The following is a 16078-nucleotide window of genomic DNA, read 5'->3' on the forward strand; positions in this document are numbered from 1 at the left end:
TTTATAAAGGAAAGAGACTTGATTGACTCACAGTTCTGCATGGCTGGGGAGGCCTCAGGAAACTTACAATCATGGCAGAAGGGGAAGCAGATGCCTTCTTCACAAAATGACAGGAGACAGAAGAATGAAAAAAGAACTTCTAATCATTTATAAAACCACCAGATCTCATGAGAACTCACTCACTATCATGAGAACAGCATGGGGGAAATTGCCCCACGATCCAATCAGCTCCTACCAGGTCCCTCCCTCAACATCTGGGGATGACAATTTAAGATGAGATTTACGTGGGGACACAAAGTCAAGCCATATCAAGTGGGAAGAGCATAATGCAGATAATATTGCAAAAGCCTTTTGGAAAAGGGAAAGTATTTCTAGTCTTTCATGGTCCTATGAGAAGCAAGAACCTAGGTGAGATACGATGAATCATCTGGAATGAGGGTAACCACCCCTACCCCACTCCTAACGCCAATTGCTTATGGCAGAGATCACTAATTGATCCCTGAGCTTTTATCCTCAGAGTTCTAAAATTGTTTGAGATCGTCAGTACAACTCACCACGGCCACTATGATCTATTTAAGTTGGCACAAGTTTGCTCAACTTGCCATACGTCATGTGTATATCCTTTCTGAGGCTGCCATTCTGTTTGACCATACAAAAGAGAAGTACAAATCTAAAGCTCCACGGTTTTTCGTAATTTTCTCAAAAGACCACTTTTCTGAGTATTTGATAATCCCCAATGTCGTGCCATGTTAGTTACATCATTAAAAGCACAGAAACAATTCCATGTAATTGCTTTATCAACCACCTGTAAAATACCCTCATTGCAGCCATATTTAAGAATGGAAAAGGTCCCTTTTAACCCTGAAGAAGTAAAACAATTTAATGGGATCTGACACCACTAGGATACCCTACAAATCAAACCTTTTTGAATCTCTCTATTAAAGGAAATATCGAGCTACATCCTTATCGATGCTACCAGCAAACCCAGGTGGAAGAGAGAGATGTTAACTGTATGGGATTGTGATTATAAAGAAAAAAGCCCTTTTTTGTGGTTCATATGTAGACGGTGCAGTCTCAAAAGCAAGTGTTTAGGTTATCCAGCCTAACTTCCTCTAAGCCTGAGAGGAGTAAAACATGTTATTTCATTAGAGAATTTTGTCACACTTCTTCGTTCATTACAGTCATCTTTCTTTTTTATTTTTATTTTTTGAGACGGAGTCTCGCTCTGTCACCCAGGCTGGAGTGCAGTGGCGCTATCTCGGCTCACTGCAAGCTCCGCCTCCCGGGTTCACGCCATTCTCCTGCCTCAGCCTCTCCGAGTAGCTGGGACTACAGGCGCCCGCCACCACGCCCGGCTAATTTTTTTTGTATTTTTAGTAGAGACGGGGTTTCACCGTGGTCTCGATCTCCTGACCTCGTGATCCGCCCGCCTCGGCCTCCCAAAGTGCTGGGATTACAAGCGTGAGCCACCGCACCCGGCCACAGTCATCTTTCTTTTAAGGTGCTCTTAGGGACAAGCTTGAAAACAAAGCAGCCACACTAGGTGAGGGCTGTCTTGTCTTTTTAAAAGCAAACAAATGAATCTGACATATTTTTTCTGCACGTCACCTCTTGAACTTGAAAAGATCTTAGGAAAACTAAATTTTAAGGTTCTACCATTGACGGAGAAGACACTTTTGAAAACTATTTTGTTTTGATTTTATCTAGAAGCATTTATGCCCTAGCTGACTGAAACTACCTGGAGAATTGTCTGCAATTGTTTTTTTCTTTGCCACATGGTAGATTCTCCTTTTCTCCACCTTTATCCTGACAGCTGATAGAATTTTGAATGGTCGTTTTACATGCCACATATCATCTGGGACTAACTCAACAAATTATGGAAAGAAGATAAACTGTACTTTAGGTATTAAGCTAGACAGGCCCAGCAATGCCCAAGGATTCCTGTAGCCAGTGAAACTTGGCATAGGGTTTTGATAATTGGGCATGATTTAGCAGAGTCTCACCTTCTCAAAACTCCTGGTGAGGCTCCGGTGCAGAAGTAGCTGGACCAAGGCTCATTGGGACTTTGACACACATCTCCATATCCTTTTATGTCTAGTGTAGTTCCTAGTGAGATCATACAGATGACTGGCTGTGGTTATTGAATAAAAAGATAACTTACCTCTGATCTTTGATAGTTACAAAATGAATGCAGTCTGGCTTCCAAGATGCTGTTGGTTTTTCTTGCTGTTTTAAGGATTATTTTATTTGCAAATAAACAGAACATGAGATTGAGAGTCAACTTACTGTGAATCAGAGAGCTCTACAAATTTACTACCTCTGTTACCTTGGGCACATTGCTTAGTTAAGCTTCAAGATCTTCAGGTATCAGATGTGGGTGCAAATTAGTACCTTTTTTGTAAGGTTGTTGTGCAGTTTTAAGAAGTTGATACATGTAAAGCATTTAGCATATAATAAATAATTGCCTCTCAAACTTGAGCCTGCACACACTTCTTTTGACAATCTTATTAAAATGCAGATTGTAATTTAATAGCTCTGGGATGGGACTTACATTTCTGACAATTTCCTAGGTGAGACCAATGTTGCTACTCCATGAACCAGAATTTGGTAGGAAGGTTTTAGAGCACCTAAAGGTTATTTTTATCAACACTATTTTTATATCATGCCATTTTTATTATTATTAACATCTGCCTTTCCCATTAAATGCAAGCTCCATTAAAAAAGGTGGTGGGGGTGACAAAGTCCCCCATATCAACTCTTTTATCCCTTTGCCATATGATTCTCAATACTATATGCTTACTAAATATTGGCTGAACTAATTCAATACAAAATGCTCTCCATTCTCCTGTAACACTCTTCCATTATTTTTAGTAATTTATTTTTGATCAGCTTACCTGCTAATAGTAGGTTAAATTAATACATTATCTTTCCTACTACTTATATTTTTTGGCTTTAGCTGCATTGTTATTTTTGAATTCCATTTTCCAATTCTGGTTGATGTGGTAGTTTTGGAATTTTCATAGCCCTCTCCCTGACTTACCTTCATCACACATGTATTACACTGTGTGCCTGTCTGCTTCCTCACCTAGATTTTGTAGTGTTTACAAGTAGAAACTGTGCACTGCACACATTTGTAACCTCATCACTTATCACAGCCCCTGCACATAGTAGGCATTCCATGAAATTCTGTTCAAAGGGACAATAGATGAATGAATAATTGTAGAAAGGTCTCCTAAAAAGGATCAGCTTCTTAACATTTGGGCATCTGAACTGTAAGAGACAATATTTTTTGTCTTTTATTACCTGACAAGTATTTTTTAAAAAATAAAAACAGGTTGAGAATTAGAGTCTTGTCTGTTTCCATCCAAGGCGTGGCCCAAACTCTGGATTAGGACTAGAAGGCCAAGTTTTCCACAAACTCTCACACTTCCTGGAGCACGACCTTGAGCAGGTCAGGCAGCCTCTGTGACCCAGGCCAACTCTTCTCTGAAGCCCTTGGGGCTGCATTTTCAGACAGGACATAGCTAAGGGAAAATGCTCAGGATTTGTTCTTCTCCTAGGCGTGCTTCTGGAAGCCTGTGATTAGGCAGGTTTTGGGGTGGGTTTGGCATCAGCTGCAGTCATCTCATCAGTTCTTTCCCTACCTTAATCCCAAGGTAGACTTAGAGATTGACTAATTGGGGGACTCTGATTTATACGTTTATTGAAACCTTGTCCTGAAAAACAGTAAATCAGGGAAAAATTTGAACTACACCCTCTGAAATTTTCTATAAACTCTAATCTCCAACTGATGTAATTCAAATTGTTTAGCTGATTTATCAATGCCATAAATTTTCTCAGCGCTGTGATTCTCAAGCCTAGCTGCACATTACAATCACCTGGGGGGCACTTTAAAAAAATACTGATGCTGGGTGAGAACAACTGAATCATATTCTATTGGAGCCAAGCATCTTTGTTTTTTAAAAGCTGCTTAAGTGATTCTTATATGCAGCTAAAGCTGAGATTCACTCTTTTACTGTTTTTAGTAAATACCTGCATTACAGAGTTTCCTGTGCACCTAATAATGTAGCTGAATGAATAATAGGTAAAAGAAGGCTTATCTAAATGTTTAAACTATAATTATTGCTTTGCATATGATATGCCTTCAGTAAGTTATTGATTGAATAAATATTATAATTTTAAGCCACTACTATTTAGTCTTTGAATTGGTGGAATGAAAAATGGACGAGAACATTTCTTTTGGTTTCTTGCTTCAAAGGAAACATATGGTTCTTGTTGCTAAGGAAACAGTCATCCATTCATGTTCTTCATTCCATCTTTGGGTCACGCCCAGTGCTGATCATGTCAGGCCTTCAAGAGAAAAGTAATTTTAAATCATTTTAAAAATGATTCAAACCATTTAAACCATTTAAAACCAAGTTTTACTGGCTCAAAAAACTGTTGCCATGTTTTATTATATACCCAATGGCCAGGATTGTCCTTCCAAGTGCTGGGAATTAGCTTAAAGCTCTCTCATGGGGAAAAAAAAAGTTCTATTGCAGGATGAGGGACAAGGATCTCGAGACTAATCCAAAATATTTGAAAACTATATTACAAGTTAAGGCTCACATTAAAACACAGCCACAAGGGCCTGGACTGCAGAGAAGCAAGTGAGGTGTATTGGACGTGGAATTTAAGGGCCTTTCCTAAAGTTTAAGTGGGTGCTTCTTTAAAGTTTACACCCAAAGCGCTTTATTCACCTTACCCTTGTGTCAGCCCTGAGAGTCAGTTCTAGGGCAGAAAGACATTCTATTCCTACACATTTCATTAAGAAAAAGGAGTAATTTCTTTACATTAAACTGTAAAAACTATAGAGACACTGAAGATAATTATAGAGCTTGGAATGTAGCCAAATCACTAAGGTTAATATCTTTGCTCTAAAGGCAATGGGACTTAAGACAAGATATGGTCAGGGCCTCAACTACGTATCTCATCTGTAAAATGGGTGCCCATTTGTAACTTCCTTCTCAACAGTTCTATGCCCCCTCTTTTGCTGGCAGGACCATAACTGTTCAAGTGTCCATGAATCTCACGTATACCTCATGGGTGAATTCTAATTAGTTTAAGAAAACCATGGTATCTCATGCCCTTTGCCCAAGATTGGTGAGGGATCAGTATGTGACACACTTCTCGACAATATGACAAGAGAAGAGATCTTTTGCGCAAAGTTTTCTTGCTCGTAAATAAATATGCATGGGAGAACAGTTCCACTTCTTCTACTGAATATTTTTTATCTGCATGGGGTGCTTAGAACCATGGCAGTATTTTTCAGTCAAAAGGAGAGTTATGTGAGAATAAAGCCCATATGATGAACATGGGAGAATAGAGCAATAGAATGATCTTAAATCTTTTATTTCAATGTTAAACTGCTAAATTGATCAATAGCGGAGCCACCTTACTTTTTGTGATGCTTAAATTAAGACAAATATATATAGATGTATCCTTTTATTGCTTAGGCAAGTTTGTCAGGGTTTTCTGTTACTCTCAGCCAGATAACCCTGTATTCAAAATAATGTTGTTTTTTATATGCTTGATGAGTAATAATTTCAGCAGTGGCTAGATTCAAGAGTAAAGAAATTCAAAGTATGGCATTAAAAAAAGCTATGTCATGATTTTTGGCTAAGAATAAAAAATTAAGAGAACATAATAAATGGAAAAAAAACAGTTTGTTTAAGAAAATTAATTTATATGAACTCAATATCTTTTTTTTTTTTTTGAGATGGAGTTTCACTCTTGTTGCCCAGGCTGGAGTGCAATGGTGCAATCTCGGCTCACTGCAACCTCTGCTCCCCCCCGGGTTCAAGTCATCCTCCTGCCTCAGCCTCCTGGGTAGCTGGGACTACAGGCATGCACCAATACACCTGCCTAATTTTTGTATTTTTAGTAGAGACGGGGTTTCACCGTATTGCCCAGGCTGATATTGAACTCCTGACCTCGGATGATCTGCCCACCTCAGCCTCTCAAAGTGTTGGGATTACAGGCGTGAGACACCGTGCCCAGCCAACTCAATATCTTATACTAGTATCTCGATCTTGGCACTATTGACATTTTTGGCCGGATAATTTTTAATTGTAGTGGGATGTCCTGTGCATTGTAAGATGTTAAGCAGCACCACTGACCTCTATGCACTAGATGACAGTAGCCTCCCTCCTCCCCACCCCAAATTCCAGTTGTAACAAGAATGTCTCCAGACATGACCAAATGTCACTGCTTGTGGGAGTGAAGATGGGGAAGGAGCCAATAAAACAAACTAGTTGGGAACCACTGCCTTAGACTTAACTGGCGATGAGAAGAAAATTTTTAAAACCCTCATTTTACAGAAACAGAAAAATTTTTGCCCAGGTTCTTTTCAACTCATTAGCACGTGTTAAATGCATATTTTCTATGTTCCAAATACAAGATTTGTTACAGTTAGGGAACCCAGAATATTACCATGGGAGCAGAAATCTTACTTACTTTGGGTACAGTTATTCTTTCAGTGCTTAGCAAAGTGCCTAGCTTATGGTAGATTCAATAAATACTCTAAATAAAGGAAGAGATGATGGATGAAAGGAAGGAAGGATGGATGGATGGATGGATGGATGGATGAATTAGAAAAATAACTCCTTAAACTACTTCTTGTCATGAAGACAAAATTAATCCATTCAAAATCTAATTTGAAAACAATAAAGTGGCAATCTGTATAAAATAATGAAGTGCTATAGGAATCTGGAAAATAGTGTTACCAAGGAGAACTAACAGGGTAAGGATGGAGAATGTGATTAAAATAAAGGAAAACAAACAAAATCCCTCCACAGCCTACAGGGAAAAAAAAATGAAACTTGGTAACAAAGTAGAAAAAGAAGGTGAAGAAAAACAGCAGCCAATTATCAATTTTAAGGCAGTTGGCTCCAAACTTTTCTCCAATTCCAGGGATGTGGAACAAAGGAAGGAAGGAAAAATGTCAGTAGAAAAGGAGCCTTCGATCACTGTTTCAACTAGAACTATTATACTAGCATCTTTATTAGTTCATTTTATTAAATTTGAATAAGAGAGTAATAGCTTTTAGAGAAAACAGTCTAAAAACTGATTTCCTAGGAACAAAGGGCATTTGAAAACCTGTGATACTGCTGCTTGACTTACATAGACTGAATGAGAGAGGAAGAAGTAGTATGTGGCTGGGGAGTGGAGAATGGTGAATTTAGCTTCAGACAGGTGAATTAGAGGTATGGATGTAACATTTATGTGATAAGACCCTGGAGCCAGATGGAAATAGGCTTTAGAACCTAGACAAGAAGATAGGGCTAGAGTGTGGATCTGGATATCATCTATATGGAGATAAAGTGATGCAAAGAATTAATAAAGAAGCTAGGGAACAGAGGTTAAGGGGAATCTGTGATCAGAGGAAATAAATAAAATAATTTGAAGCATCTAATGGTCATACTGAAAGCAGAAGAACCAGCCAGTGAATAAAAGAAGAAAATCAAGAAACTATAATCCCATGAGATGTTACATCAATGATAGACAGCCATCATGGACATATACTTAGAAAGCTGGAAGAAGATGAAGTCGAAAATGGGCCCTGTATCTGTCAGCAGGGAGAGAGTTAATCATACTTAAGACAGCAAAATATATATATATATCTTTTCAGTTGTGTATATGACTGGACAAAAGCCTACACAAATGTTCTATATCACTATGAGAGCTGGAAAATATGCTTAAGTGTGAGCTATTTTGCAAAATTCCCAGAGCACAACTTGACATTAGTGGGGGCTGATATGCCAAAAAAAATGAATTACTAATGTAGACTAAAATAAGCCACTATAAAATCTCTAAAGCTATCTTATTGCATTTAACAATTCTTTTCCAAGAGTTGGACAGCTTTTCATGACTTCCTACGCAAGTGAAATCTGGATCGTGTCTTAAGGGAAACCCACCTACTCAGTTTAATTTTACCCAGCTCAAGTCTTTTACCAGAAAGGGAGGCAAGATGAATTGCTTGGGACGTGGATAAAGGAGCTAGAGACGAAAGAGGGAGGGTAGGAGAAAGAAATCATCCCAAGCCAGTGCTATTCTAATTATTTTTTTGGTGTCAAAAACTAACACTTACCAAACAAAATCTTATTTGGAAGTCAAGATAAATGATTCTGAGAGACGCGGGGCTGTTGTGGCTAAAGTGGGATTGGGGGAACCCTGCCGTCTGGCTTATGTCCTTGAACATTTATGAAAACTCTCTTTGAACCCCCTTAAAGTGCAACTGAAAACAATATACTGAACCCCTTCTCCAATAAAAATCAGAAGCGCAGACATACTCAAGATCTTCCTCAAGGTGACTTGAATTAGCTAGCTAGCTAATGACCCAAACAGAATGAGAACCCAGTTGTCCTTAGTTTTGTGCGTTGTGTTCAAGTTGCAGACACATTAGGGGGCTGAAGCAGGATATTTTCCCCTGGTCTTTGAATGTCTCAGAAAAGCTGTCCAAATCAAATATTTTCTTTTCTAAACCTCATGTCTCCCATTAATTGATTTATATGAAAATAAATAAAAATTCGTTTTCCAGAAATGGAATAGTGGAGTAATTCACCATCCATTTTGTGCTTTCTTTTAATTGATATGTAAATAAATACATACCATTTCAGCCAAGGTGGGTGGATAGCTTGAGCTCAGGAGTTCAAGACCAGCTTGGGCATCATGATGGAACCACGTCTCTACAAAAAATATAAAAATTAGCTGGGTGTGGTGGCATGTGACTGTCAACTACTCAGAAGGCTGAGGCAGGAGGATCACTTGTGCCTGGGAGGTTGAGGCTGCGGTGAGCCTAGATTGCACCACTGCAATCTAGCCTCGGTGACAGAGACCCTCTCTAAGAAATAAAATAAACTACATACCAAAGTCAGTCAAGCTCGGTCTCTCATTTAAAGATTCTCTGCCTTGAAGTGCATTTAAACTATATAAATGGAAAGAGAGTGGTGGGAAATGACATCTTGTCCCCATTTGCACATTAACAAGTACATCAGATATAGCTATAATTTAACTTTAATAAATCAAATTCTTTTGGAAATATTTGATCGTCTGATTCCAAAATCAGATTCGTTTGGTACTGGCTCCACAGCTGTTAGCAGCTTTTGTGGGAGTCTGTGTAGGAGAAAACATTATAAGGCTAGTTCTATGTCTACAAAGCCCAAACCTAACTTATATTCTGACAGGCAGATTTTATAGTGGTTTATTTTGGTCTACATTAGTATTTCATTTTTTGGCATTAAAGCCTTATCCAATGTCAAGCCTGCCTCTCTCCCTATACAAGCTCTGTGATTTCTTTAAAAACAGGAAACTGATAGCTTTAAAAAATGTTGTTTGCTCTGTGTAACAATAGGTAAGCAGTGCCTGTCAACCAACTTTGTTAGAGCACACACTGGAGAGGAACTGCAATGAGGTTGTGACTATTCAGCCATTTCCAACAAAACAGAAGAGAATTCCTAAATACTGCATGAATTCTTGCCTCTGTTATTTGTTGTTTTCTACTGGCTACTTAAGATTTTCCTCTCAATCTTTCCAGTGAAGTGACTGGCATATATTAGGCATATTAAAAATACTCTTGAAAACTGAAAGTAGCCTTTCATATAGATCAGACAAAAGTGGACTCATTGTAGTCCAGGAGATGATATTCAGGTCAGGATCCAGTATTCTACATACTACATGTGCTCAGGATGGTCATACATCATCTCGCAGGGATTATAGGCAAAGGGGACAAAGTTTCCTTATACAGACTGTTGCATCTACAAAACATGGAAATAATTTGCAGTCAGGTCAAATGCCTTTGGAGAATGTGATTCATTACACTGTTCATGACCTATACCGAATTTGAGTTTGGAGATCTTCATCTCAGTTTGAAACTAGGTAGATTTATGGGTCTGTCCGCACTGCAAAGTCCTTTGACGTCATCTCAATAGGAAGTGTACTTGGTAGGGAGACTATTAAGGCAATAGCTATATCTATATTAAAGAAAATTAATTGGTCAACTAAGGCAAAGAATAGTTTATTTCTCCAAAAACATAAATATTTAAATCATTTATTTGACTGGTCATTTAGGAAAAACAGATGGTTTAAGTGATTTTACATATAGAAGTAACCAATGCCTAGCTGAGGAAAACAATGAACTGATGCTATGCCAAAGACCTTTCCTTTTTGCTTTCTCAATATCATATATTACTCAATATCATATATTATTGACATATCACTATCAATAATATACCTATATATGCACACACTCATGCACATATATACACAAATACATGCACATATGGAATCTCCCAATATAAATATTGATAGATAGATAGATATATGATAGATAGATGATAGACAGACAGAGATAGGTATTGATAAATATAAATGTTTAAATAACTTAAGTAAAAGAAAAAAGAGAACTAATAAAATCCATATTTGCCCACATGATTAGTTACATCTCTATTAATAAATATGTAGACTAAACATCAATCTGAACATATTCTGAGCAATCTTAGATACTTCAAGCTTGACAAAAGAAAAAGAATAATACAACTAAAAAAAAGTGTTTTTAGGAAAATGGAGCCTTTAGCATTAATATTTGTAATACATTTTCCCTACTGTGATGTTATTTTTCACCCTGAACAAATTTTTGTATTTTGTGCGTGATGGGGGCATGTAATAGAAAGAAGATTGCTATTTTATGAGGGCTATACCACTTTCCTTTGGCATTGTCTGCAGGAAAGAGTTTGAGATAGGAGGGAGCTCTTCAAAGTAAGTTAACAGGAATTTTTAAGTTTAATGAGGGGAGCAGAAAAGTGAGACTCTGAAAGGAGAGAGCAGACCACAGCAACATGGCAGCATGTTGGGGATTTGAGGAAGAAGGTCCAAAATGGACTACCTGTAGTGACGATAGGAATTTTAGAGAGTGATGTCTCATAGTTGGATGAAGTTGTTTCTAATCTTGTGTAGTATTTTCCTTGCATTATCCCCCAAGAAATAATAAAAATCTGGAAGTCACAGAAGCACTCTGTTAGTGGCACCTTGGAAAATAAAGGAGAAAGAGCTATAACCATGCTTGGTGTGAATTGTTGAGGAAAAATACACAACATAGAAGGATAAAGGGACACAATATATAATTACTCGAATATTTGTTCATCAGAGTGTTTTGATCTATACCAATAAGCTGTGAGCTCCAAAAACAGGGATCATTCCTGTTTCATGCACTGATATACCCCAGTACCGGGAGCATGAACAATGCCTGGTTTTTACGAAGTGCTCAATAAAATCTGTTGAATTAACAAATGTATAAAAATTAATCAGAGAACATGAGTTCAAGTTGATAAAAGACAAACAGCCATAAGTACCTCCAATTTGTCAATTGGAGAAGGTCCTGAACTTCTTGCAGAGATAAAGAATGAAGAAATTGGGAAATTTAAATTAGGCTTAGGATATTGAAAGAAAAGGCAACTGTTCTGTTTCGCCCCTAATTTAGTGGACTGCAATACTATTCTGATGCTAACTACCTGGAGTTAGACTGAGATGCCACAAGTGAAAAACACAATCCTCCACAAGACTTCCCTTACTTCAGATACCAGTCTCGCTTTGGGTGGTCCCCAGGACACTCATACTTCTGATAAGTTGGCTATCCATTTGGGGATTTCTATGACCCCTCAGGTTTGATAATCCATGAACAACTCACAGAACTCACTAAAGTGCTATACTTATAATCAAAGTTTTATTATAAAGGATGCAAATAAGGACCAGCCAAATGAAAAGACATACAAGGTGAGGTCTGAGAAAGAGTGATATCCAGAGATGTTTTTTCAGATTTTGACTCATCAAAACCTCAGTTCATCAAAACCTCAGTGTATCTAATGAAAACATTTAAAACTATTTTTAAAATTTTCAATTAATTCATTATTGTTTTTGCTCTTGCCATATCTAAAGTCTCACTCAATAAAAAGTTGCTGCCAGAAATATCTGGGTAACATTGGAATTTTTATTTATTAAGGTCATTGATGCCACTCCATGTAAAGGTCTGAATTCCAAATCTGATAAGTGAACCTTTCATGGACAGTACCATCGATGAATAATTGCAGATATAAAATTGGTTCTATTATCAATTCTCCAAGTCCCCAGCACTTATGGAGTCAAGAATATGGCCATTTAAAAATCAACAGACATATACATCTATGTTATAAAAGAACTCAAGCACATCAAAAAAGCACTCATAAATTAGGCAAAGGATTCAGGTTTAACATTTTAAAATAATTTTAGTAAAAACATAAAATTCCCTTTCAGGAATTCTCTGCCTCTAGGATCTAATCAGTATTCAGGAAGCCTTACTCATGCCCTTCTGCCTTTTTGGAAGCTCAGTTATTTCATAAAGACATGACAAGTCTTTCTCATCATTCATTTTTTCATTTACTCATTGAACATCTACTATATATCAAGCACAATGCTAGGTTCTAGGGATCTAGAAGTAAAGAGAACAGGCAAGGTTCTTCTTCGCACGGAGCTTTATTCTTGTAGCAGCCTGCAGGAAGTAGATGATATAAAGCAAACACATTACTAAACAAGAAAATTTCAGACTGTGAAGAGTGGAACTGGAGGAAATAACTAGGGGAGGACATAGTAACTGAAGAAAGCACTTTAGAAGCTTAATCAGGGAAGGTCTCTCTGAAGAGGTGATATTTGAAGTGAGACTCAAAGGATAAAGGAGAAGAAAGGTCATTCCAGGCAGAAGGGTAAATTAGGGCTCCAGCTTGGAGGTAGAAGAGGGCTTAGTAAGACAGAGGCTCGGTGTGAGAAATGGCAAATGTTATAGGGTGAAGCTGGGGGAACATGCTGTGGCTGATCAGCTGGGGCCTTGTTTGGCCATGGCGATAAACTTGGAATTTATTCTGAGTACAATCAGAACTCACTGGAAGAATTTTTACATGTCCTAGTCAAATGATCTCATTTCCATTTTTAAAAGATTATTCTGCTCTTACTATGCAGAATAATGGGAGGAGGAGGCAAGAATGGAAGTAGGAAAGTCATATAGGAATCAGCTTTTTACTGGAAAAATTCTAAAGCTCTGCAAACCAAAATGTATGCTCTCTCCATATAGGACCTTGAGAGCAGGAATAAATTGTCTAATTGTATAGAAGTGAAATGAAATATCAACATCAGGGAGAAAATAAAGCAAATCTAAAACTTACTTCATTGCAATGCTTAGAGAAAGACAACTTTGCCTCTCCTGAGAGTGGTCCCACTCTCCACTGACGACTGCCTGAGAATGGGGTCTAATTCTCTTGATCAGGCTGAAGTGCCGTGACACAATCACAGCTCGCTGCACTCTTGACCTCCTGGGCTCAAGCAATACCCCCACCTCAGAGTCTTGAGTACCTGGGAACGTAGCCATGAGCCACCACAGAGACAGGGTCTTGCTAAGTTGCCCGGGCTGGTCTTGAACTCCTGGCCTCAAGCAATCCTTCTGTCTCGACCTTCCAAAGTGCTGGGATTACAGATGTGAACCACCACACCCACCCATGATTTTCACTTCTATGCCCACATTTTGTGGTACCATTTAGGCATGCATGACATGAAAAAACAAAAGCACAGTTTCAATAATTTGCAGTTAAAATATATATCATATTATGTCATTTGAATGCTGTTATTTATCAGAAAAATATCCCTTTGCTATTCCATGTTCATCTAATGAAGGCTGCAGTAGCATTAAATGTGATTTTAAAGTCCTGTGAGTCCAAATTTTCTCAGAAGTAGCATGTCAGATTTGATAAAGAAAAATGAAATTACAGGATTTGATATGCAGAAATTCGCATTACAAGCTACTCTAGTTCATACCTACTATCTTGAGGATATCTGTAGTTCCAAATAATATGTTTAACCTATAGTTTGTCTCCCTTTTTGAAATATTTTGCCATGTACATGGCAAACCTTCATGAATTCAGACTAATTGAAATTAAGCTCTATGTGAATTAATAAAAAGTTAGAATTATACCACATATTCAGAACCATTATTATTATAACAATATTTTTATAAAATATCACCATTATTATAATAACATTATGGTGACGATAATCAATATTTTAACTAGAATAGGCTGTAGGAAAAATAGTCATATTTCTAAAAGCTTTTCTCTAAATTTATAACATTCATTATATTTTCCTTTTTAGCATGTTTAATAATTAAGGTGGGCATTTTAAAAGAAGATTACTGCTCGATCATGAAAAATATAATTTAATATACATGTGGGACATTTTACAAATGTTGAAAATTTCTCCAAAAAATGGTATTATGTTTTCCTTTCTTCATGCTTCTAAAATCTGGCTTTCCCTCACTCACTTGCTCGGCTGTTTACTTCTTTACCTTTCTCCTCCCATCACCTCTTCGTTTTATCCTGTTGACTATTTACAGCTATCCAGAGTAACAAAATTGTTTCTTTAATTAAAAGGGGAAAAACAATTTTTAAAAGCTGCCATTGAGGGAAAATGTTTTCAGAAATGAAGTACCAGGGGCTTTGGCGATGGCCCCTGTGCTATTTTCCCAACTGTTTTGGTATTTTAGTGATTGTAAAGAAATGACCCTTAAAGTTGCCGTGTCAGGTTGGTAATAAAATGACGTCTTGGGGAAACCAATCCTTTCTTCCTCTGTGCTTTTTTTTTTTCCTCCTGTAATTAGACTTGCCATCATCAGGGACTGCCTTTGTTATTAACAGCATCCCTCTCACCTCTGCTCGGGGACAGTGATAGCTAAATGAAGGCATCTCCTTCTGCACCAGGCTGAATATTTGAACACAAACCACATTCACAACAGCTGCATTTTTCCTTTGTTAACCTCAATATCTTTGGGGATTCTTGGTTTTATTTGCAAGGGCCCTGCTAGGCATTTTCTCCGTTGTGCTTCTTCACAATGTTCTATTATTTGTTATGAAAAACATAAAAAAGATAGCTGCCACTCTGGCCTTTCAAGTTCCCAGCCTGCATAACACTTCTCTGGAATTGGTCACCAGCCAGGACCATCACTAAGGGGAAACATGTGGTTGCCACTTGTGTCTAGTGCACGTCTCACTGAATCTGGTAGTTTCAATTGAATGCACTGATGTCACTCTTCCAAGTGAACGAACCCCACGGGGATTGTAGAGAAGAACTAGGATTGTTTTTTATCAAGCCAGGGACCCCGCATTTTCTCCTCAAAGCATCAGCAGACTCACCTTCCGCAGTGACTGCCAGCACTGGGGCAGATGTAACCAATTAGCACACTCATACATTTGTTTTCTTCAAGGGTCTGTCTATTCTCTGCGCCTTCTGCTGGGTTCTGTCCAGATACCATCACGCAAGGAATGTCATCTATGTTGTTTTTTCTCTGAGACAGATTGAAAGACCTATGATCTAAAGATCTATATTTCATAGCCCCGAACTACTGATAAGCCATCAACTACTAAGCACTCTCAAAAAATATATTCATCAGTCATTAATTTGTTCATTTAAAAAAAATTTATTGACAGTGGCTCATGCTTGTAATCCCACCACTTTGGGAAGCCAAAGCAGGCGAATCACCTAAGGTCAGGAGTTCGAGACCAGCCTGGCCAAAATGGTGAAACCCCATCTCTACTAAAAATAAAAAATTAGCCGACTGGGATGGTGCGTGCCTGTAGTCCCAACTACTTGGGAGGCTGAGGCAGGAGAATCGCTTGAACCCGGGAGGCAGTGGTTGCAGGGAGCCAAGATCCCACCACTGCACTCCAGCCTGGGTGACAGAGTGAGACTCTGTCTCAAAAAAAAAATATATATATATATATTTAATATATATATATTTATATTTATATATAAATTTTATATTTATATTTATATAATATATATAATATATATTATATATAATATATATTATATATATAAAAATATATAATATATATTATATATATAATATATATAATATATATTATATATAATATATATTATATATATTATATAAATATAAATATAAAATTTATATATAAATATAAATATATATATATTAAATATATATATATATATATTTTTTTTGAGA

General features: G+C 37.4%; 1 long non-coding RNA gene across 1 annotated transcript in view; it reads right to left on the bottom strand.

Moving 5' to 3' along the window:
- Positions 1 to 2652: 2652 nt before the first annotated feature.
- The window catches only part of LOC134731426 (uncharacterized), an 86681-nt gene continuing 73255 nt past the window's right edge, over positions 2653 to 16078 (bottom strand). Inside the window, exons 4-6 of the long non-coding RNA XR_010113665.1 lie at positions 10922 to 11030; positions 8650 to 8726; positions 2653 to 4350 (exon numbers count right to left, since the gene is read on the bottom strand). This is a non-coding gene — a long non-coding RNA (uncharacterized lncRNA). The remainder of the gene's footprint in view (positions 4351 to 8649; positions 8727 to 10921; positions 11031 to 16078) is intronic.

The sequence above is a fragment of the Symphalangus syndactylus genome, chromosome 9 (genome assembly GCF_028878055.3).
Source record: "Symphalangus syndactylus isolate Jambi chromosome 9, NHGRI_mSymSyn1-v2.1_pri, whole genome shotgun sequence".
Classification (NCBI taxonomy): domain Eukaryota; kingdom Metazoa; phylum Chordata; class Mammalia; order Primates; family Hylobatidae; genus Symphalangus; species Symphalangus syndactylus.